The sequence below is a fragment of the Nicotiana tomentosiformis genome, chromosome 10 (assembly GCF_000390325.3).
Source record: "Nicotiana tomentosiformis chromosome 10, ASM39032v3, whole genome shotgun sequence".
Classification (NCBI taxonomy): Eukaryota; Viridiplantae; Streptophyta; class Magnoliopsida; order Solanales; family Solanaceae; genus Nicotiana; species Nicotiana tomentosiformis.
Genome location: NC_090821.1, coordinates 41768271 through 41790959, shown reverse-complemented (window position 1 = coordinate 41790959; position 22689 = coordinate 41768271).

Genomic DNA, 22689 nt, shown 5'->3' with positions numbered 1-22689 from the left:
AATCTTATTTTTCCCTTTCAAGTAAGGAAGTTGTTTACACCTTTTTTCCTTTATTGAACTCAGGTCTACCCCAGGGCTCAGTTGTTGTCCCTGAGGAGGACGTTTTAGATGATCCTATTGATGCAATGAGGCTGCTGCAGAAAGCCTTTACGTAAATAGGTATTTTCGGACCTGCTTCTGGTGCAAGTGCTTCTTCTCGGAGTCCTCGGCCGGAGAACAATTAACAAAAAAGGAGACGCTCATATGCGGCCGGGGAAAAAAATAAAAAGGCAAAGAGCGCATCAGCTGAGTTTTCTTCGGATGTTGTGGTGATAAGCGTTGCGTCCGAGCCGGTCCTAAAAACTGTGGTGATCGATGATGATGGAGAAGCTAATGAGGATGAGTCTTCTCTACATAGAAGACGATGACATTCATCAACTCAACGGAATGCTCAATCTGTTGAGTTAGCTACACCAACCGGGGACGATGCCTAGGCACTCTGGGGGGAGTCTGATGTGGTAGAAGATGCCAACTCACGCTTCTGAGTCCCAACTGCCGCGCCTGGTACTATAGGGCTAAGTACCGGGCCTCTTCTATCTCTTTTTGACAAGCAACCATTAACCAACACTGCACCTGCCACAACTGATTCTCGTCCTACAACGCCATCTGCTTCATCTCCCTCTTCTCCAACTCAACCTTCGCCACCAGTAGCTGCTACATCATTTCCGCCGGCCGCAGCTGCCCGAGAGGAGGATGTCCCTCTTCCCCAGTCCCCAGTTCATGGGAACCTAGGGCAAAATTATGCTGCCCCCTCAGAAAATCGCCAAAGGAGGAGGAGCGCCATCCTTTCATTTTCCGTCGGATGCAATTTGTTGTCCCGGTCGGTGGAACTTGCTAACTATATGAAGCCTCTAGCTTCAGAGAAAGACTAAAACAAGATACAAGCTCTCTCGGGAGAAGTTTTGTTGAACAATGCCATGCACAATGCAGCGCCAGTATAGTCTTTGTTTTCTTCTGTTGTTTCTTCTACTTGTGTTATGTTAAAGTTTTGAATTTGCATTCTTGTTTTGTAGGCCAACTTCCTTGCCTCCGAGGGTCTTCAAAGGTTGATTCGTGATAAGGAGAAGCTTACCTCCGAGCGGGATTAACTTTCGGCCGAGAGGGGCCAAATTATAGCTTGCCTCTCAGAATTTAAAGCTCGAGCTGCTGAGGCTGTTGAATTGGCGGCTCGGTTGCAGCAAAGTGAGCAGGAAGTAATGACCCTTAGCCGAGAAGTTGTCCCATTAAGGGCACAATATGAAGAAACTATGGCCAAATGGGTTGAAGTCCATATGTCATCCTTGCTGCATCCGATCGTGAGGCTGCCTCTGATGAAAAATTGCATAATTTGGAGGCAACCTTAAATTCCAAGGCTGAAGAACTTGCTATTGTCGAGGAAAATCATGCCCGGTTGGAAGAGAAATATAAGAAAACCGTAGAGCGTAATAAGATTTATGGCTCCACTGTTCGTGATTTTAAAGCCAGCCTCCGATCTATGAGATTCGCGTAAGACAACATCTTTACTGAGATCGACCAGCTTAAAGGAGAACTTCAGTGCCGAGCGGCTTCCCTCATTGTTGAAAAAACATATGCCATATATAGCATGAGGAGAAAGACCTTGGAAGAGGCTAAAACGGGTGTCATTGACTTTGATGCTAAAATCGCTAAAGCTCGTGAGCTGGAGTTGGCTGCTAAAAGGGGTCTTCCGGCCAGGCGTGATGCTACCGATTCTTCTAGTTCCGGTTCTAAGTTCTCAGGAACTGAAGAGGAACAAGAGGGCCAATGATGCTGAAAGACAAAATGACGAAGGCCAGGATATCGAACCGGCGGCAGATCTATCTACTTCTCTTGGGAGAGAGGATGCTTCTCTTCCTCAAGGTTCCAGAGATGCAACGGATTAGTCCTTGATTTCCTTTTCAAACTTTTGTATTGGTGCCATTTGGCACATTTATCATTAATAAAAATACTTTTTCGTTCAAGTATCGTATAAGTTTCTCTTTCTGCGTACCTTCGTTTAAACATTTGCGCAAGTTTGCTCTTTGCGTCTTTTTTCGTTTAAGTGTTTGCGCAAGTTTGCTCTTTGCGTCTTTTTTCGTTTAAGTGTTTGCGTAAGTTTTACTGTTTGTGTCTGATCATGCAAGGCTTTGGGTATATTTTCCCCTGAATGCATTTGGATTCCGGGCATAAGTTCTTCCAAAATCAACCCTTTCACGTGAGGGTTTTCGTAAGAGAGGGCCCTCTTATGTTTACGGTACTCTTAAAGAGGACGTGTCTTGTTCGTTACGGCACTAGCATTTGAAGTACGTGTTTAACTTTCAAATGATAAAATCAATACATCATTTAGACAAGAAACAAGATAGGAATAAAAGGACTTTAATTTATTCCTTTTATTTTCAAAAGTACACAAGCATTCTTTGTGCTAAAAAGAAACTACCATTTCTTGTGGCTAACTTGTACAACTTGTTTCAACGGGGCTTGTCGTGCAGTATCCGGTCCCGATGATACAACTATGTTTCTGGGTTTCGTATTCCGGTCGAAGTGGAAGTCGTTGTTTCCATATCCTCATATCATCCCCCCAGTGTTCAAATACGAAGAATCCGAATTTGAACACTGGGAGTTTCACACCTTCGAGGATTCCACTAGTGAATTGCTAGATAATTTTCAGTTCGGTAACAAACTTAACTTCCCCTTAGGAATTTATGCTATCGAGCCAAAGATTATCTAACAATCTCCAAGTGGTTTGCACTTTTGAACGGTCGGGTAATCTCCGTTCGACAGCAAACTAAACTTCCCGGTAGGAACTTTGCTATCGAGCAAAAGACTATCTAACCGCTCCGTAGTGGTTCGTCGCTTGTATGCCTTGTCATTAAAAGGTTTTATTGATGCTGTTGAAGCTTCCTTTGTAGAATACTTTCAGTTGCTGCCTCGTTAAAAACCTTGCCAGAAAAACCCAATTGGGACAAAAAATGAAGAGAAAAAAAGTGCAGCACATACTTTTAGTACAGGTGATGTTCATCAACAATATTACCTCTTGAGGTGTTCCACATTCCAGTTGCTTGGAAACGTTTCTCTATCTTGATTCTCTAACTCGTATGACTCTTTCCCGGTGATAGCTGAAACTCGGTAAGGGCCTTCTCACGTTGGACCCAACTTTCTCGCATTGAGTTCCCAGGTGTTCTGAGTTACTTTCCTTAAAACCAAGTCTCCTACTTTGAAGTAACGGAGGTTGGCCCTTTGATTGTAATATATCTCTATTCGCTGCTTTTGAGTTGCCATCCTTATATGCACCAAGTTCCTGCGTTCATCGAGCAGCTCCAAATTGACTAACATTGCTTCATTATTTGCTTCTTCGTTTGACCGAAAATATCTCATGGTAGGTTCACCTACTTCCACCGGGATTAGGGCTTTTGCCCCGTACACAAGAGAAAAAGGAGTCTCCCCCGTGCTTGATTTGGCTGTTGTTTGGTATGCCCATAATACTTCTGGAAGCTCTTCGGGCCATTTTCCTTTAGCTGCTTCTAATCTCTTTTTGAGATTTTATATGATCACTTTCTTCGCTAATTCTGCTTGGCCGTTTGCGCTCGAATGATAATGTGATGATGTGATCCTCTTAATTTTCAAATCTTCGAAGAATTTTGTGATTTTTGCACCTATGAATTGTGGCCCATTGTCGCGGGCTATTTCTTTTGGTATCCTAAATCTGCAAATTATGTTCTCCCACAAGAAATCTACTACTTCACGTTTGCCGATCTTCTGATAAGGACCTGCTTCAACCCACTTAGAAAAATAGTTAGTTAAAATCAAAAGAAATCATACCTTACCCGGGGCCGGTGGCAGCGGTCCGACGATATCCATTCCCCATTTCATCAACAACTATGGTGATAGAACTGAGTGCAGCGGCTCTGCCGGTTGATGTATCAACGGTGCATAGCATTGACATTTGTCGCATTTTTGAACATATGCTTTGGCATCTTGTTCCATCTGGAGCCAATAGTATCCGGCCCTTATTAATTTTAGTACTAAGGAATCTGCGCCCGAGTGGTTCCCACAGATCCCTTCGTGGACTTCTCGCATAATATAGTTAGCCTCGTTGGCTCCAAACACTATAATTGACCTCCTTTGAAACTATATTGTGCGGCCTTAGTTCGCAGCGCCTGAGATGCCTTAGGATCCTCAGGCAGTTTTTCGTGTTTGAGATAGTCTTACCAGCGAGCTACGGCCGGTTAGGCAGTCATGCATTTACTACCGAGCTATTATCGGTTAGGCAGTGACATATTTACCACTTGGCTACTGTAGGCCAGGAAGTTACCACCAGTTGGGCAGTTATGTATCGTTATTTTCTGTTGGTTTGGTAGTTATGCATTTACCACCGAGCTACGACCGGTCGAATATTTACCACTGATTAATTGCGCAGTCATGTTACGATATGGATCATAGTCCCAAAGAGAGGCATTAAATATATAAGTATAATAAATATGCATATCATGGCCCTCAGTGACACTTCAGAGGTTCAGGTTGATTCTTATATCTTTCTCATTGATGTCGACTTATTGTTATATTTCAGTTCTGCTTTATTTACTCAGTACATTATTCGTATGGACATCCTTTTTGTTGTGGATGCTGCATCTATGCCTGCAAGTATAGGTAATCAGTTGGACAAGCCCTCATAATAGACGAGGTTAGCATTCAGTGAAGGATTGGTTAGACTCCTTCATTCGGAGTGCAACCGGGTCTATAAGTCAACATGTCATAGGTTTGCTGCAGCATTATGGGTAAGCTGGGGCCCTGTCCCGATCATGTTTCAATGTCAGATACTCTTAGAGGCTTTGTAGACACAAATTCACTATGTACAGTATGTCAGAGGCCTTGATGACTCGTATGTATTCATGTTTTACATACGATGGCTCGCCGGTATAGTATTTGCCCACTTACTGTTATACATTACGAGTTGTGGGCATGTTGTTTTATGATAGTTACAGAAAGATTGAGTTCAACCAAGTCAACCTATGTATGTTCTAGTTTTCGTCGAACGATTATGAACTACAGAGTGGTTTGCTCGGGCCAGTATGTCACTGGGTGCCAGCCACGCCTCGCCTAGTTGGGGTGTGACAAGATGGCAAACATTAACACTCATTACAGGGGTCAATCCTAACACGTTATATTCAGATATGAGAGCAAGTTTTATAATATGCTAACAAGGTTCATCATGTGACTTCTTTATCATGAGGAACACAAAGAAATCATTTAATCATAGTAGAATGAATAAACAGTCAAGTAGAGTCAAGCAGATTCAACATGAGAGTATGAACGGTGGTGGGAATCATTTTGTTGAACTGAACCCATGCCACATAATATCACAAACATAAGGATCAACTAGCACATTTTAGTAGGTATGAGGTATTAACAGGATTCATACGTGAGACTATAACAACATTGAAGTATTGTAACAAGCTAAGTCATGAGAGATAGAGTTCATTGACAACACAAATTTGATAACAATACCAAGACATCATGACTTATCAAACAATCACTAATTTAATAGTAGAATGGCATGCGGAGGCAGAACATAACAAGCATAATCCTACATCACTAATATATTATCACAAACAACGGACGACTAACAGAGAAAACACCATAAACACAAAATTACACAATTAACTAAAGGATAGAGAGAGAGAGAGAGAGAGAGAGAGAGAGAGAGGGTCAGTGTGCACTGACCTTCTATAGGTCAGCAAACCAAGTAGGAATCGATTGTTAGCCTTTTAGGAATCCAAAACCAACAACGATCAACTCACATATGGTTGAACTCGAATAGAAAGGAAAGAAGAAAAAGAGAAATTAGAGAAGAGTTACTGGAACTTAAACTTAGCAGAAAATTAGAACTTCTAATGCTATGTTTTATGGTGATATTAGGTATGTGTTGGTGTCTATTGATGCCTGTTAGGTGAAGCCATTAAATGTCCTATTTATAGTGGCATTCAAGCCATTTAGGGTTTTGGTTGAATTCAAAATGGTAGTTGAGAGTGGCGATAGATGGATGATGATAGCAAGGAGGGTGAAAATCCGAAGAAAATAGGGGAAATAGTGAAGATTCTTACCTGGGCACAAGGAGGTCCACCGTTAAAGCTATCGGACCATCGGTCAAACCATATTGTCTCGAGGTCACTGAGTTTGACCTTTGTACATCGAGTAATGATGATGAAGTTGAAGAAAATTGTCATGCATGCTCTGATTCGATGGAATAGAGGAAGGATTGATGGAATTTCATATTACATAGTTTAGGTCTACGGTTTCAAATTTGGGAGTTTTGAATTGTAGCGATGACAGGGAAGGTTTCAGGAGGGATTCGCGGTTAGCAAGAACAGAAAGGATGATTCATGCTTGATTCGCCTGTTTAACGGGTCGGGTTGACCCGTTTCCGGACCAGCCCAGACCGGTTGTAACCCGGACCTGCCCGGACCGGTAGTTAGGGTGCCGGGTGGGCTGGGTTAGGGGGTTGGTCCGTTTTTAAAAAAATCCGATTAACCGCACCGGTCAAACCCGGTCAACAAAAAATACTATTGAAACGGTTAACCGGAGCGGCCCGGACCGGCCCCCACCGGTTCAACGGCTATAAATTTGATTTTTTTTTTTATTAAAGTGATATGACCGTTGGCAACAGTCAGCTTCAATTTGGTCGTTGCCCAACGGGTTGATTGCAATAATAGCCCTGTTTTGGGGAAAATTTTTTAAAAAATAACACTTTTAGTAATTACTAATTTAGCCCTTTGAAAAACTATAAATACACCCCCTCTTCTTCATTTCTTCATTTCTTCACTCATCTCTCATTTCTCAAACTCATATTCTCAATTATTATTCTCTCATTCTTCACCTAAAGTGCAATCAACTATTTGGCTCTCATTTATTTTTGGAATTTAATTTATCGTATTATTTATTATTTGAAGTTTGAATAATTGAACTTCAAACTTTGAACAATTGACGTTTCTTCGTGGTAACATTGGAGTTGCGAAATCATCAAGTGTTCAATTTATTGCCGAATTTGGTGCACTCCCTCCAACTCTTTCTCTTATTTACTATTTTATTTGCATATTTAATTTTTGCTAGTAGTTAAATTTTCACAATATGTTTAATGCTACAAAAAGAGTTTGTAATAAGGTTGCTAATCGGGATAATCGGAAAAATAAAAAAAGAGGTACTACTTCAACATCTGGTAGTAATTTAAATGACTTTACACATATTTCTGAAATATTATCTGATAATAATATAGATTATGAACAATTACAGGAAAATTTCGGTATAGAAGATAATGAATTAGAAATTGAAGATGAGACATTATTTACACCTAGTAGTATTGAAGTTGGTAGTAGGGCTGGTGGTTGTGGTGCTAGTAGTAGACCACATGTGGCCCCGACTACTAATCGGAGAAAAAGAAGTAAGGTTTGGAAATGTTTTGACGAAATAGAGAATACTGAGAGAGTAAGATGCAGACTTTGTAAAGATGATTTTAAACATAAGACTGGAGGACAATTAGGGGGGACTGGGACATTTAGTAGACATATGAGAATTACTCATCCTATAGAATGGGGCTCTGATTAAGATGAAAATCAAGGAACTCTAAACCCTCGTACTGGAGGATTTATGAAATATAATAAAATGAAGGATCGTGAGGAGTTAGCAAAAATGGCTGCTTTGGGTTGTCTACCTTTTTCTTTTGTTTCTTCATCATATCTTATTGTGTATATTCAAAGGATTTATAATCCTTTATTTAAAGGTATCCCTAAAAGTACTTGTAGATCTGATATTTTTAGACTTCATGAAATCAAACATACATACGTTATTTGTTTGACCACCTTCCTTGTAGAGTTTCTCTAACTTCTGATATTGGCCATGCTGTTAATGGAAATGATTATTTGACAATTACATATCATTGGATAGATAATAATTATTATATGCAAAAATGTATTATCGCTTTTAAATATGATGAAGATCAAAGTCATACTGCTATGTTTATAAGTACTACTATTTGTGAAGTTGTTGAATTTTATAATCTTAAGAAAAAAGTATTGTATATGTATTTTGATAATGCTTCTAATAATAATGCCTAAATTTCAATATTAAGACTGCATTTGCAACCACCACTTGACGAAAATTTTCATGTTAGGTTTGCATGTCATGTTTATAATTTAATTGTTAAAAGTGGACTTGATTTATTTTCAATTGAGATTACTCATATTAGAAGAGTAGTTGGTGTTATTCAAGAAAATAATAGATAATCTAGAATTAGGAAATTTAAGAATAAGTGTATCGAGCATAACCTTAACCCCAGATTCATGCCAGACGAAATTGTTAATAGATGAAATTATACATACTTATTTTTAAAATGTTGCTACTAATATAGATTGCCAATAACTGAAGTTGCTAATGCGCATTGTACTGATCTAAACCGTATGTTAACAACTACTACTTGAGAGGCCATTAATGATGTTGTTAAATTTTTACATAAATTTTATACAGCTAATGTTGAGTTTTCTGGAGCATATTACCCTACTGTTACTATGGCTTTAGTACATATAGCTGAAATTTCTTTTTCACTCTCTGAATTTAAAAAAAAAGAAATATAAGGATGTTGTTGAAAAAATACAAGCAAAATTCAAAAAATATTTTTTTCCAATTCCTCTGATTTACTTAATTGATGATGTTTTAAATCCTTCTATTAAGATGTCTGATTGTCACCAATTAATCAATTCTTTATATACTTATATGGAGATTGGACTAACTGAAACCTCCGATATATATTGATGTATGAACAAGCTAAATGATTATTTACAATAATTATATAATTATTATGCAAATATACTTGATAATGATGCTCTTAATGCAGGCAATGTTAATCCCACTATGCATTGTACCACTTCTACTACTATGGATGATGATGAAGGCCTTGATGGTTTTAATATTTGGTCTACATTTCCTACCACTTAAACCAGTAGCAGGAACATTGATGAACCTCAATTCTACTTGCAAAAGCAAAAAGAGCCTCGCACAAAGGAAATTTCACCATTGGGATGGTGGCATGAGAATGAAAAGCAATTTCCTGTTCTTTCCGCTATGGCTCGGGACGTGCTGAATGTGCCAATTTCAACGGTTGCATCAGAGAGTGCATTTAGTCAAGCAATATAACAACTTGGAGATACCCATCACTCATTGGGAAGCAATACTTTGAAAGTTTTAGTATGTTTCAGAGATAGGATTAGATCGAAACGAAGAAATCAGGGACGTGAAGATGTTGATAGACCAGAAAATGAGGTACTTGGAGATATATTAACACATGGTAACCCATCTGAATTTAACACTCCAGAAGATGGCCAAGAAGTTCATATTGATTACGAAGAACTTACTAAGACAATGCAAAACTTTTGAATTTACTCTTTTTTCGTTAATTTACTTGTTGTTAAATGTAAACTTCAATTTGTAAGTTTGAAATAAAAAAAGCACTTGCAAATTATAAGTGCAATTTTTTTTCCATCTTAATTGTATTCTATTATCTTAAATTCTTAATGAAATATTCAAAATTTCAAATATCAAGATTTTAAAGTCTTTGCATCCTTTTATTCAAATACTCTTTTTATAAGATTATTTTTTTGTTTTATATTTTTACTTTATATTAATATAAATTACGATAGTTATACAAAATACAAAAAAAAAAATATTAACCCGGCCCGGCCCGGCCCCTTGGACCCGTAACCGTTCCAATTTATTTTTTACACGGATGGACCCGGACCCGTTAAGACCGGTATGAAAAAATTGGTAACCGGTCTGGATTGGAAACCGACTGATCACCTTTTTTCTCAATCCGGACTAGCCCGGCCCACCCGTTAAACACCTTTACCTTGCACACATTTGTGCAAGGTTTTGGATTGATGGGGTTGATGGGGATGAGAGTAAAGAGAGAGAATGGGGAAAGAAGGGCGGCCAGTTGGGTAATAGAATATGATTAGGGTTATGGGTTCTTTTGGGTTTAATGGGGGGGACGAGATTTGAGCCGTTGGATCTTTTGATCAATGGCTCCAATATTTCGGAAATAGAAATTAGTAAAAGGGTTTATTATGGAAAAACGATGGTCGTTGGATCTTTTTGATCCAATGGTTGAGATGCGATCTGGTGAAGGATTGGAAATAAAAAAAAATAGGGATTAATTATGGACTATTGATGAATTAGATCAACGGTCTAGATTAGTTTGTGCTTATTGTGTGAGTGTAGAAGAGGGGTGATATGGCGCTTTGTTATTGGCTCATACGGTGTGGCATGGATTGCCAACTTGGATGGATAGGGTGGGTATTGGACCGGGTCATGGTGTATTGGGCTTGTATTTTGGGCCAAATCGGCTGAAATAGAATTTAATCCATGGCCACATTTGGTCTAATTAGACAACTGCAATTACGGCCTTTTTGAGTTTTTAACCCCTTTATAATTAAATTATTTAGATTTTATTAATCTTAATTAAATATGATAAAGTATAATCATCAAATATATTATTTATTACTGTAATTAGTTAGTTATTGAAATGAATTATAATACTTCATTTATTGAATTATTATTACTGTGATTAATTAGTTATTGAAATTAATTATAATACTTCATTTATTGAATTATAAAAGCTAATTTTGGCTAATTAAAGTAATAAAGGTAATATAGTTATAAATTTGAGACTAAATTATTAAATTAGTTGTAAAAATTGTTTATTAAGATATAAAAGCTATTTTAATTAGTCAAAACAGTAGGAATAATATAATTTATATCTTTTTAAATAAAGGCTAAAAAGGCACTCATCACTCAGCTCGGCCCCTTTCCTATTTCGCTTTGCCGTCTATTAAGAGAATAGGCCCTGAAAAAGCAGCCCGCCTTTCATCATCTGTACCAGCTGCCACGCAAGAACCAATAGAAAGGATTTCGATGACCCTCTCGTCATAAGAAGCAGAACGCGCCATCACCTACAGCCCTTTCCTTTGCTGGGGACTTCCACGAAATGAAAACGGGCGGCACCGTGGGATTTTCTGCGAGATCTGTTAAACCACCGGGACTGGATGGAATCCATTTGTAAGGATTTTATATTGAAAAGGCGACCATTTCACTGGCTCTAGTATTCACAGGCTTTCAAGGAATGGAATATTATTAAGCATCCTTCACTATTTCGGATAGTATTTATGGTTTTACCTTTTTCTTAGCAACTGGCCTTCATGGTTTTCATGTGATTATAGTTACTATTTTCTCAATCATATGTGGCATTCGCTAATATCTTGGTCATCTGACCAAGGAGCATCACGTTGGCTTTAAAGCAGGTTGCATGGTACTGGCATTTTAGAGGCACTTCTTCGACGGTCTCTGTACGCCCGGCCTGCCGCACCCTCTTTCTTTTTATTTAAATAAAGAAAGTGGTGGCTAGATTCGCACAACATCCTTATGCACTCATTTCACATGTTAGGCGTAGCTGGTGTATTTGGCGGCTCCCTATTCAGTCTTATGCATGGTTCCTTGGTAACTTCTAGTTTGATCAAGGAAACCATCGAAAATGAATCTGCTAATGAAGGTCACAGATTCGGTCAAGAGGAAGAAACTTATAACATGGTAGCCCTTCACTTGGCTAACACAGAAAAAAGCACCAACTAGGCGCGACCCCAATCAGCTCGAAGAAATAACTCTTTTGTTTAATACTAAATTACTATTAATATAATATTACAAATTATTATATCATTTATATTTTAAAAAAATAGGTATTGTTGATTTAAAAATATTTTACTACATTTATTGATGATTAATAAGTGTACAACAACATACCTAGTACAGTCCCACAAGTGGGGTCTAGGGAGGGTAGTGTGTACACATACCTTACCCCTACTCAGAGAGGTAGAGAGGTTGTTTAAGAAGAAGAAGAAGAAAGAAGAGGGAGACAAAAGATGACAAGGAAAAAGGGGAGACAAAGAGAAGCCAAAAAAGAAAAAGTAGCATCAAATAGTAACAATCAAGGAAATACGATACACGAAGAGAACAAAGTAATAGGTGTAAATAATTTAATTTTAAAAGGGATGGTTAAAATTGGTGGTCAATATGATTATCAGTCTATATGCTATAATTGACTCACACGAGTCCAATGAGTCTGATCCTCCTGTACAGCTAAGGATGCACATTAGAGGATCTCCTCCCTTTGATGGACATCACTTTGATGAATAGAAGATGTGTATGGAGTTGTTTCTTTAGGAAACTGATTATGACCTGTGGATAATTGTCAATCACGGGCCAATCATACCTACAAAAGTGGATAGCAATGAAAACAAGAGCATCAAAAGAGAGAGAATATAATGTTGAGGATCGCCATATCATCCAAAAAAATGTTAAAGCAAAGGACCTCCTTTATAAGAGTCTGCCAAGGAATATTCTCTATAAGGTGTCCTCCTTCATCTCTGCCAATGACATTTGGAGGACCCTGGAAGCTGATTACGGAAATGAAAGCATTGAGTTAGCACTGATGGAAATTGAAGAAAGCAAGTCATAAGAGGAAGTGATAGGGATGATGGCCATGAGTGATTCAGAGGCTGAAGACGAACCAAATCAGGTAAGTGTCTCTAATCTAAAAGAAAACATTCATGTTATGTCTAAAAACAACTAATAGCCGTAATAGAAACCATGATGAGTGAAATGGATAGGTTAAGTGCTGGAAATGAACAGTTCGTAAGCAATCTTTCATGTGTCAAACTTGATTTCAAAAATCTTGAATCACACAAAACTAATCTTGAAAGACATATTAAGGAACTTAAGGACCAAGTCCTTGAGCTCACTGCAGTTAATGAGAAACAAGTTTCTACAAATGAAAAGGGAATAATAAGTGATGTGTAAAACAATCTTGAAAAAGAACTGAAAGAGCTTAAGGATAGTCTATATGATGCTGATAGCAGGAATAAAACACTACAAGAAGCGCTTGAAAAGGCAAAGTATGAACTATCTAGATTGAGCAAGTGGCATAGATCTTCTGATGCCTTGAATCGGCTGAATGAGAATTGCAGTACAAATAAATAAGAAATTGGCTATAGGAAAATAGTACCTAGATTTGATCCTAAGTATGTAGGAATTTCTAATTATAAGATGCGCACTCACTGTGGAAAGGTGGGACATTTCAGAGACAGTTGTCCTGCTTTAATTCATGCTTAGTTCAAAAACTCTTTTGGCCTACCTGATAAATGTGGATTTTAACCACTTATTAGTTCCTTCTTGCTTTAGTTTTAGTCTGAAAGTGTTGATTTTTGTTCCCAAAACTAACAACATTGTGCAAATTACAGTCATGTTAGAGGATTGGACCTTAGCGAAAAAATCTAACTCAAAAAGGAGTAATCCAGCTCAAAAAGGCAAGAAAGAGCAAAGCAAGCCAAAATGTGGTCCGCAGAAGTAATTCTACGATACCATACAAAAGTGCGGTCCGCAGAAATGCATGTGCGGCCGCAGAATAGACACCTGAAGCTTTAGAGGATTTTGAAGAAGCACGGTCCGCACACTAAATTGTGAGGCCGCAAATGTTGGTCACACTGATAATATTTTAGAAGTTCAGAGAAGGTGCAAAACGACCGATTGTGAAGCTTTGCCAAAGTGCAGCAGCAGATGGAAAAGTGCGGTCACAGAAGCTGAAGTGCAGCCACAGATGGAATTTTACGGCTGCAGAATTCCTCCAACTGAAGAAGAGAAAAAAAGTGCGGACTGCCCATGGAATTGTGCGGCCGTAGAACCTCCAGAAGGGCATTTTTGTCAGTAAATTTTAGGGCACTATAAATAGACGGGAAACACTTTTTTAGGGCAAGTTTCGAATTGTAATCAGCTGTAGCAGTTATATTTTGTTGTTTTGGGAAAGTTATGACTATTTTTTGGTGAACAATCATTAGTTTTATATTTTAATCTTAGTTTAGGGCTTTAATTACTTCTTCTTCTTCTTCTTCTATAGTTGGATTAGAATAAAGAGCATTCATTAATTCATGGTCTAATAGTTCACCAGCTCTAATATTATGGCAAAATTGACTCTAAGTAAATTGTAATAAACTATTATCGCTATCAAGAATGGCAGGTGTAGGACGGATATGGGATTTGGTTCGGGGAGTCCGGGGCAGTGGAGGAGGAACAAATTGAGCACTAGATTCACCACTCTTGGATTTTTCCTTATTTTTACCAAAAAGTTTTTTTAAGAAATCCATCTTAATTAATCGAGTAATAGAAAATAAATAAAACAAAGAAAACTATAATATTAAAACTTAAGAGTTGGAACGAGTTTACCGAATTGACGAACAATTTGTTGAAAATTGATTATCGTTGAAGACTTGAAAACCTCAATTCACCAACTTCACATTTTTTTCACAAATTGTAACAATAAAGTAAGCAATAGTAGCAATTATAGAAAAAAAATTAGAGAGATATTGTGATAGATTGATGATTTTGTAAGAAAAATGAAAGAATGAGGAGGTATTTATAGTTGAAAATAGGAAAAAAGTGTAATTATAAAAAATTTGGAGTTAAAACAAAGTTGGGGGGTTAAATGACTATTTTTTAAATAGCCAACGCCTATTTTGTGACAGCCCCCAACGACTAGATTTTAAATAACAGATTTTGTTTTTTTTTTTGAAATTTGATCGTTGGGACCGTTTGGCCCGTCAGGGACCGGTCCGATCCCGGTCCCAGCAGTCCCAATTGTCGAATCGGCCCAGAAGCCCGGACCAGGCCCACGAATACCGGTCCTACAGGTTCTGGCCCGTTTGACCCGCAGTTCCGGGCTGGTCCCGGTCCCGAACCGGCCCACTTACCACCCTTACTAAAAACTATGGGTGTTTTAAAAATTTAAAAACATATATAATATTAATCTACTACAATCATGTACTAACAAAACCCATTTTAAGAAGTACAAATAATCAACTCTTCTGTTCACCTTTCCTTGAGCTTAGATAGATAACGTGAATCAACTGATGACACATGTCTTGAAGTACGGGACTGAATTATTTTAGGGGTTGTTTGGTACAATAGGATTTTTCAAGATATCTCATATATACGAGATAGTTAATCCCATCATTTTAATGTAAAAAGTTATTCCAGAATTAGTTAATATCTCAAACGAGTCCCAAATTCTATTTCAAAATTATTATCCTTATACCATGTACCAAACGACCCTTATTCTCACATCTTCTAAGCTACTATTTCAACTTACAAGAATAAGTAAAGATCCTGAATTTCGGAAGGTTGTATAAAGCTAATTAATGAAACAGATCTCGAATGAGAATCAGATTATTCTATTAGTATTCCTTCTATCTATCATGTGCTATTTAGAAGAATAAGTTTTTACTACTAATTACTCTGAACTTGTAACTTGTAAGGTCACAAACTCACAATGAGTAGTGGCACAGATCCTCGAAGGGAAATCAATTGTAATGTATGAATGTTCCTTACATTGCAATGGAGTAGAAGAATAGTACTCCCTCTCCCTCCATCCCAAAATTAGTTTTCATGTTTCGCTATTCAAGAGTTAAATTGGATTAAATCAACTCAATATTTTATAATTAAAATTTAGATATTTAAAAACTATAAGTAATGTACTACAAATTACAATTTTTCTTATGTCAATATAATGAAAAAGAAATTTTAAAATATCTATCAAAGTTCATATAATTTAACTATTGAAAAGCGAAACATGACGGCTAATTTGATAGTCCCGAGAAAATATCAACCGGTGGGTCAACGTTTTCAGTCATAGTTTATTGCTTACTCTATTATTTCCACAGTCCATACGTATAGATTAAAGTATCATAGTATTCCTTTTCCTTCAAACAGTGTCTCCTCCTTGTGAACTTTCATGCTTCTTGACAAAGGTGTCCTTTTTCTTCATGATTTTAGTCTGCATTCAATAGGCAATATAAAAGGTGAAGCTATTTTTAGTTGCAAATCAAAATTAAAGCTTTTCGACATATAAGTTTTTCTTTTTTCGTTATAAGTGGCAGGACATTGGTGTTTACTTTTTGGGCGTTCGAGGACTTCAATCATCATAAAATGTGCTTCAAGAGGGGTTTAGGTGTTATATTTCCATTATAATGAAAGGTAAGTTCTCACCGGGGTATTTGCAGCCGTATCCTATATTTGTGTCACCTTTTAATCTGTACCCTATTTTTTAAAATTATTAATTTGGTAGCCATCTCATAAAAAATCCGTAATAATATGACAATTACACCCCTGACAAAAGATATAAAACGATCTCTTCCTCTCCTCTCAGCAACTTTATAAAAAAATCAGAAACTTGTCCAGATTCATCTTCAGAATTACACTTGCATGAAGTTGTTTCATGTTGAAGCCAAAACTTCATGCTAATGTAGCATGAATTGTTTCATGTTGAAACCAAAACTTCATGCTAATGCATGCTGAAGTTATTTATCCTGCAGTCTACAGTTTGTCATGAATTTTATCCGAAACTTTAATCTAAACATGATGAAGTTATTTAGTTCATTTGCTAAAACTTCAGACTAAACATGGTGAAATTATTTAGTTTATTTGCTAAAACTTCAGACTAAACATGCTTAAGTTATTTAGTTCATTTGCTAAAATTTCAGACTAAACATGCTTAAGTTATTTAGTTCATTTGCTAAAACTTCAGACAAACATGCTTAAGTTTTTGTCTTGCAGTATGTAATTTTCTAAAGAGTTTTTGCTAATGCATGCTGAAGTTATTTAGTTCATTTGCTAAAATTTCATACCAAAACATGCTGAAGTTTTGTAACGCAGTCTACAGTTTTGTCCTGAGTTTTATCCGAAACTTCAGTCTAAACAAGCTGAAGTTTTTTAGTTTATTTGCTAAAACTTCAGCCTAAACATGCTTAAGTTTTTGTCCTGCAGTTTGCCAATTATCTTTTATGAAAGAAAGGCAAAATCGTCTTTTTAAAACGCTTTTAACAAAAAAAATGGGTACGGACGCAAACAGAAAAACAAAACAGGTATAAGGCACCCCATGCAATTTTTACGTTTTCACGGTGTATTTCTTTTATTAAAATTTTTGTATTTCTTTCTTGTTTGTTGTTCTTCTTTTCTATTTTATTCTGATAATATTAAAGCCTAACACCCTCAATAAAAACATCACAATTATTCCTTATTTTGCATGTTCTAAACTTTGCAGAAATTTAATTTGTTCATATGCAAGGTTGAAAGAAACATGCATGTTGTCCTTAATTTCTTCAACGCAAAAGGGTCAGAAATGCCCCTCAAGTGCGAAATTAAGGGCTTTTGTCCTCCCTTAATACTTTAGGTCAAAAATGCCCCTTCTGTTGCCCTCCCCCTCTAGCTTTCAACTTCTTTGTCATGAGAGGCATTTTCATTCTAGAGAGAAAAAGCTAGTTGATATTTATTTTGGAACCCCAGAAAAATTCACAGTCGCTATAACCTCTGCCACAGCCTCTGCCCTTCGGGTGAGCACTCTGTAGTTAATATTGTAAAAGTTAAATATACATGTGATTAATTTTATATTATATACTACTAATAGAATTTTGTAATTTTTGAAAGACAAATTTATTGTTTACCTTACGATTACTAGTCCCTTACGGTTACTAGTATAAAAGAATCCCTAAAAGGAAGAAAATTACTGGGAATTTAATTTTACGCAATTCATAATTCTTGAGAGAGTTCATTCTTGGAACAATTACTTGGGTGCGATATTTGGCCAAAGGGAGGCCGGGTAAAGTTCCGTTTTTAGAGGGGAGAAGGGATTCCATATTTGGATAAATTATTACTAAACGTAAGTTTCCTTTGGCCAAATATGATATCCTAGTTTTACTGCTACGAATATGTTATATTTTGTTTATCATTGCCTACACTACGATCTGTTAGGTCGGGGAACATGTCGGGGCTGACAAAAGGGCATTTTTAGCCCTAAGTAGTGACAAGAGGGCAGGACTGAGCCAAAGTATTAACGGAAGGCAAAAGCCTTAAATTTCGCATATTTAAGGAGTATTTTTGGTCCTTTTCTGTTTTCTCAATGTTCGATGGCCGTTTATTAATATTATGGCACCATTTATTGTTTTTGAAACTAAAATGACATTATCTAGCGGAACTTCTTAGCAAAAGATAATTAGCTGAAATACACATCGATCATAATCTTTTATGCCCCTTGGATTCCATGATTAAAAAAAATTGGAGAAAAAGGAATTAATCAGATAATACGACTTGGTACTTTAACAATTGATCTGCCAAATAGTTAATAATTCTACCAAGATATTGTACTGTATTCATCTCCCGAAAAAGAAAAAGAAGGAAAACACATCAACGGCCACAATATTTCTTGAACAGAGCTCAAATTTTATGTAGGGATAAAATATTCGATACATATAATATTCACGGTAAATAACAAGAGCAAGAGAATAATAAGGACACCAAATCTTTAGTGTGAAAACTATAATATTCAAGCGAAACAATATAAAATCACTATAATATAAAAATTAACACGTGATAATCTCAAAAAACTACTACACACTCAAATGAAACAATACTCTCTATTCTACACAACTCACTATAATATACCTGCACTCTATTTTTTCTTCACAGACTATTTCCATAGTCTTATATCGTCTGTGAACTGTTACTCTTTTTATTGCTTCTCACTTCTTTGTTGGTATGATAAAATGAAAGACTCAAGCCCCTTTTTATAGGTGAAGTTGCCAGCCAAGTGCACCTATTAAAATTGGTTCTTGCAATTTGCAAGATGGACAACAACCAACAAATTGGTTTTGCATTTTGTTTCTGCAGCGCGCACCATTGCCTTCAAATCCTCCAATCACATGTATTTTTTTCTTTTTCTTTGTTTTAATGGTCTAATCCCGCAAGTTTTCTCCTTAATTTTGATTTTTTTTTCTCATTCTAAGTCTTGATTTCAATCTCCGAAAACCTTTAAACATGAAAGGCTTTGTAAAGATATCTGCAAGTTGATCATGTGTTTTCACATATTTGTGATCTACCTCTTTCTTGGCAATACATTCTCTAATGAAGTGATACCTTGTGTCTAAATACTTGTTTCAATCATGATATACCGAATTCTTGACAAGTGCTTGAGCAGATTTGTTGTCAATAAAAATCGATGTGGCTTCAATCTGTGGCAAGCTGAGCTCCTTCAACAATCTCCTCAGTAAAATAGGATTTTGGTACTACATATTCGGCTTCACAAGTCGAGAGAGCAACAATGAATTATTTCTTTGAACTCTGGAAAATAACACAATCACCCAAGAAAAATACAATATTAGTTGGGCTTTTTCTATCATTATTATCTCCCGCATAATCACTATCACAAAATTTCACAAAGTTGAAGCTACTAAAAGAAGAAAAAAATAGCCCAAAGTCAATAGTGTCTTTTTAGGTAACAACTAATCCTTTTAGAAACCTTCAAGTGGGTAAAGGTAAGAGCTTACATGAAACGATTTACTACTCTAACCGCAAAGAGTATATCTGCCTTGTATAAAGTCAAATACCTTAAACTTTCCATAAATATTTTGAAAAGAGTGGAGTCCGCAACCTTTTCTCCATAATCAAACATTGACTATTTTGTTCCACTTTCCATTGGTGTGTTCACAGGTTTGCAATCGAGCATATCGAACTTCTTCGAGATCTTTTTTTGAGAGATGATGCCTCGGCCATTTGCTTCACTTCTACGTACAAGTAGTATGATATGAGTCTTATGTTTGTCTTCTCGAATTCGAGGGACAGAGCTTTCTTGAAAGCATCAAACATCTTGGGCTATTAATTACCCGTAAAATAAGATCATCAACATAAAAACAAACAAGCAAGTTATCTCAATTAGTATGAACTTTATGTCACGCCCCAAACCTGGGGAGGCGTGGCCGGTACCTGGTACCATACTCGGCCAGAGCGTACCACTATGTAAGTATGAACTCTAGAGGGGTAATACTCAACTTAGGCTGACGAAGCCTACCTGCAAACTGACAATACCAATCAAGGCCGATGAGGCCATATTATGAATCATCTGAAAATAACGTCCCTCTCATTTGAGGGAAAAACGTACCCAAAAGCTTATGTACATAACTGTGCAGGCCGACGAGCCCTCCATGAATGTCTCCAACCAGCAATACCAAACTGAACATATACACAGGGCTGGCATGGCCACAATACTGATATATAAAATACACAGGACTCGTCGACAAGCCTCTAGAGATAACTTAGCTATATCATGGTCGGGACAAGGCCTCGACCTACCCATCAAACATGTATTTATAAAATGGACTCCAAAGTCTAGACCTGGTAACTCCGAGGAAGTGGAGCTTACCAACCAAGATGATGTTAGACTCTGTTTATTGGGAAGGTCTATCCAGCTGTCTATCAGGACCTGCAGGCATGAAATCCAGCGTTCCCAGAAAAAGGACGTCAGTACGAAATAATGTACCGAGTATGTAAGGCAATAGAATAACTAAAAGCTAAAACTGAACTGATAATATAATAATTGAAAGTAACTGGGAGTCAAAGATGATCTGAAGATATGCTTACCTGTTGATACTAACTCTACTCTCTCAATATAATAAGTAAAATAGTTGTCCGGCCCTACAAGGATCGGTACGTGTAACTGCTCTGCCGTAATAGGTGCTCGGCCATACTAGGCTCTGTATCTCGGCCAGTCTAGGCCCGTCATAGGCGCTCGGCCACAATAGGCTCAGTATATAATTTCCCATCTGATCAGAGGTTGCCCAATAGGGGCCTGCCTACCGATTATAGCTCGATGGTGGTAAAAATACTGTAATATTGTGTGCACGCACACACACACACACACACACACACAACATATAGACCATTTGCTCTCTTGATTGGAAGAAGACAATACTTAACTGAATATAAAGTTTCGATAAGAGAGAATACTGTAACTTATGAGACTAGGATAATGTACATAAATTATGTTGTACGAACTTCTCTTTATGTCTCATTATCAAATACATGTAGTTACGAGATTATACCAAAATGAAGGAAAGGTTTAGCCTTAACATATCTTTGTTGATAATGACTCAATATACACGGCCCGTAGTATTTCAACCTATATCAAGGTGTGAACTATGGTTAATACCATGGGAGAACTCAAAATACATTTCTACGAAACTTATTTTCTTCCACGTTAACATGATTAACTTACTTTATGTACTTGTTATTATTGATCATAAATATTTGTAACCTCCACGTTAACATGATTAACTTACTTTATACATTTTCAAAGATGATTTCATTTTTGAGCTTACATCAATTGACTTACGACGTACTCTCACGTACGAAAATATGGGGTGTAACATCATTCCCCCATTTGGAACATTAGTCCTCGAATGTTGACTGATGCGCTTATTAGTCTCATAACTTATAGCTCTTATGAATACCTTAATATTGTCCTTGCCATCTAGAACTGTACTGTGAATAAATCCAAAGACTAGGGCATTCCCCCCTTTAGGCCTCTTTCTCACACCATGACCTGTGATCGGAATTCTTCCAATCTCGTAACACTTTCTACCTTCTATCATGCAGCCTGTACGACTTTGTCCTTGTACGCGCGTCTGTGAGACTCTTCACTCCTATTTCCTCTGGCTTTTATCCGATCCCTAGGCCTCACTTTGTGAATATATATAGAACTATGACAAGTTGTCCCTGTGGCATCTATAGGTATACTGAAATTCTTCGCTTGGTACTTTGTCGAACTTACGACTATTGCTATATTTTATTTCATAGCCTTGATTATCTATCGCTATGGCTTTACTGCATCTAGCTAGGCAATACTATACAATTACACTTACTTCAATTTTACTATTACCGAGGTCTACTGCCCAACTCCAGGTACTCTCTTGTTGCTTATCCTATATGTATAAATCTAAGTCCTTTAATACTTCCTCATTACTGTTCCTCTTAAGAATGACAACTTAACCTTATCTCATACTCTGTGTACCTCAAACCTTGTCTCTCTACCATACTTTAGCTTTCGAGCTTCACATATCTATTTATAATACTCGCAACCTTCCTTTAACTTGCTAGCACCAAATATTTCCTTATTTATTCTAAAACCTTAAGCAAGACATCACGTCGTATCTAACTCTTTTTTACTCTCTTAACTAGACCTCTCGGTACCTGAAAATCATAGGCTGGAAGATATGCTACTGATGATACTACTATCATTTCTGGATACTGAATCACAACGCTTCTAGCCCTCTATCTAAAGTTTAGACTATTCACAACCTTTTGCACTTGAGTATCTCGTACCTCATTTACTTTTACCATTCTTACCTTTAAATCTCACATTGTATCTTCTGTGGCTTTCATAACCTCCCTTCCACAAAAGTGGAATTCATATCCACACCTTAAAAGTTCTACTATAATACTTGCACCTCTAGTGCATACACAATCTGGCGGGAGCTTCATACTGACTTCTTATGAGGCTGGTACTCTTCTAACTGGCTTTATCGTAGAGATTATAGAGTATGTCTATTGTACTATCTCTCTTGTACCTCTGATATTAAAAGTTATTCTGCAATGTTCTGAATCACGATTTATATCATCATCTGTGTCTAATAATCGGACTCCTGATTTTCTTAACTATTGCAACTCTCGGGCTTCCTCTTCTCTCTCAACTTTTATGTAGGC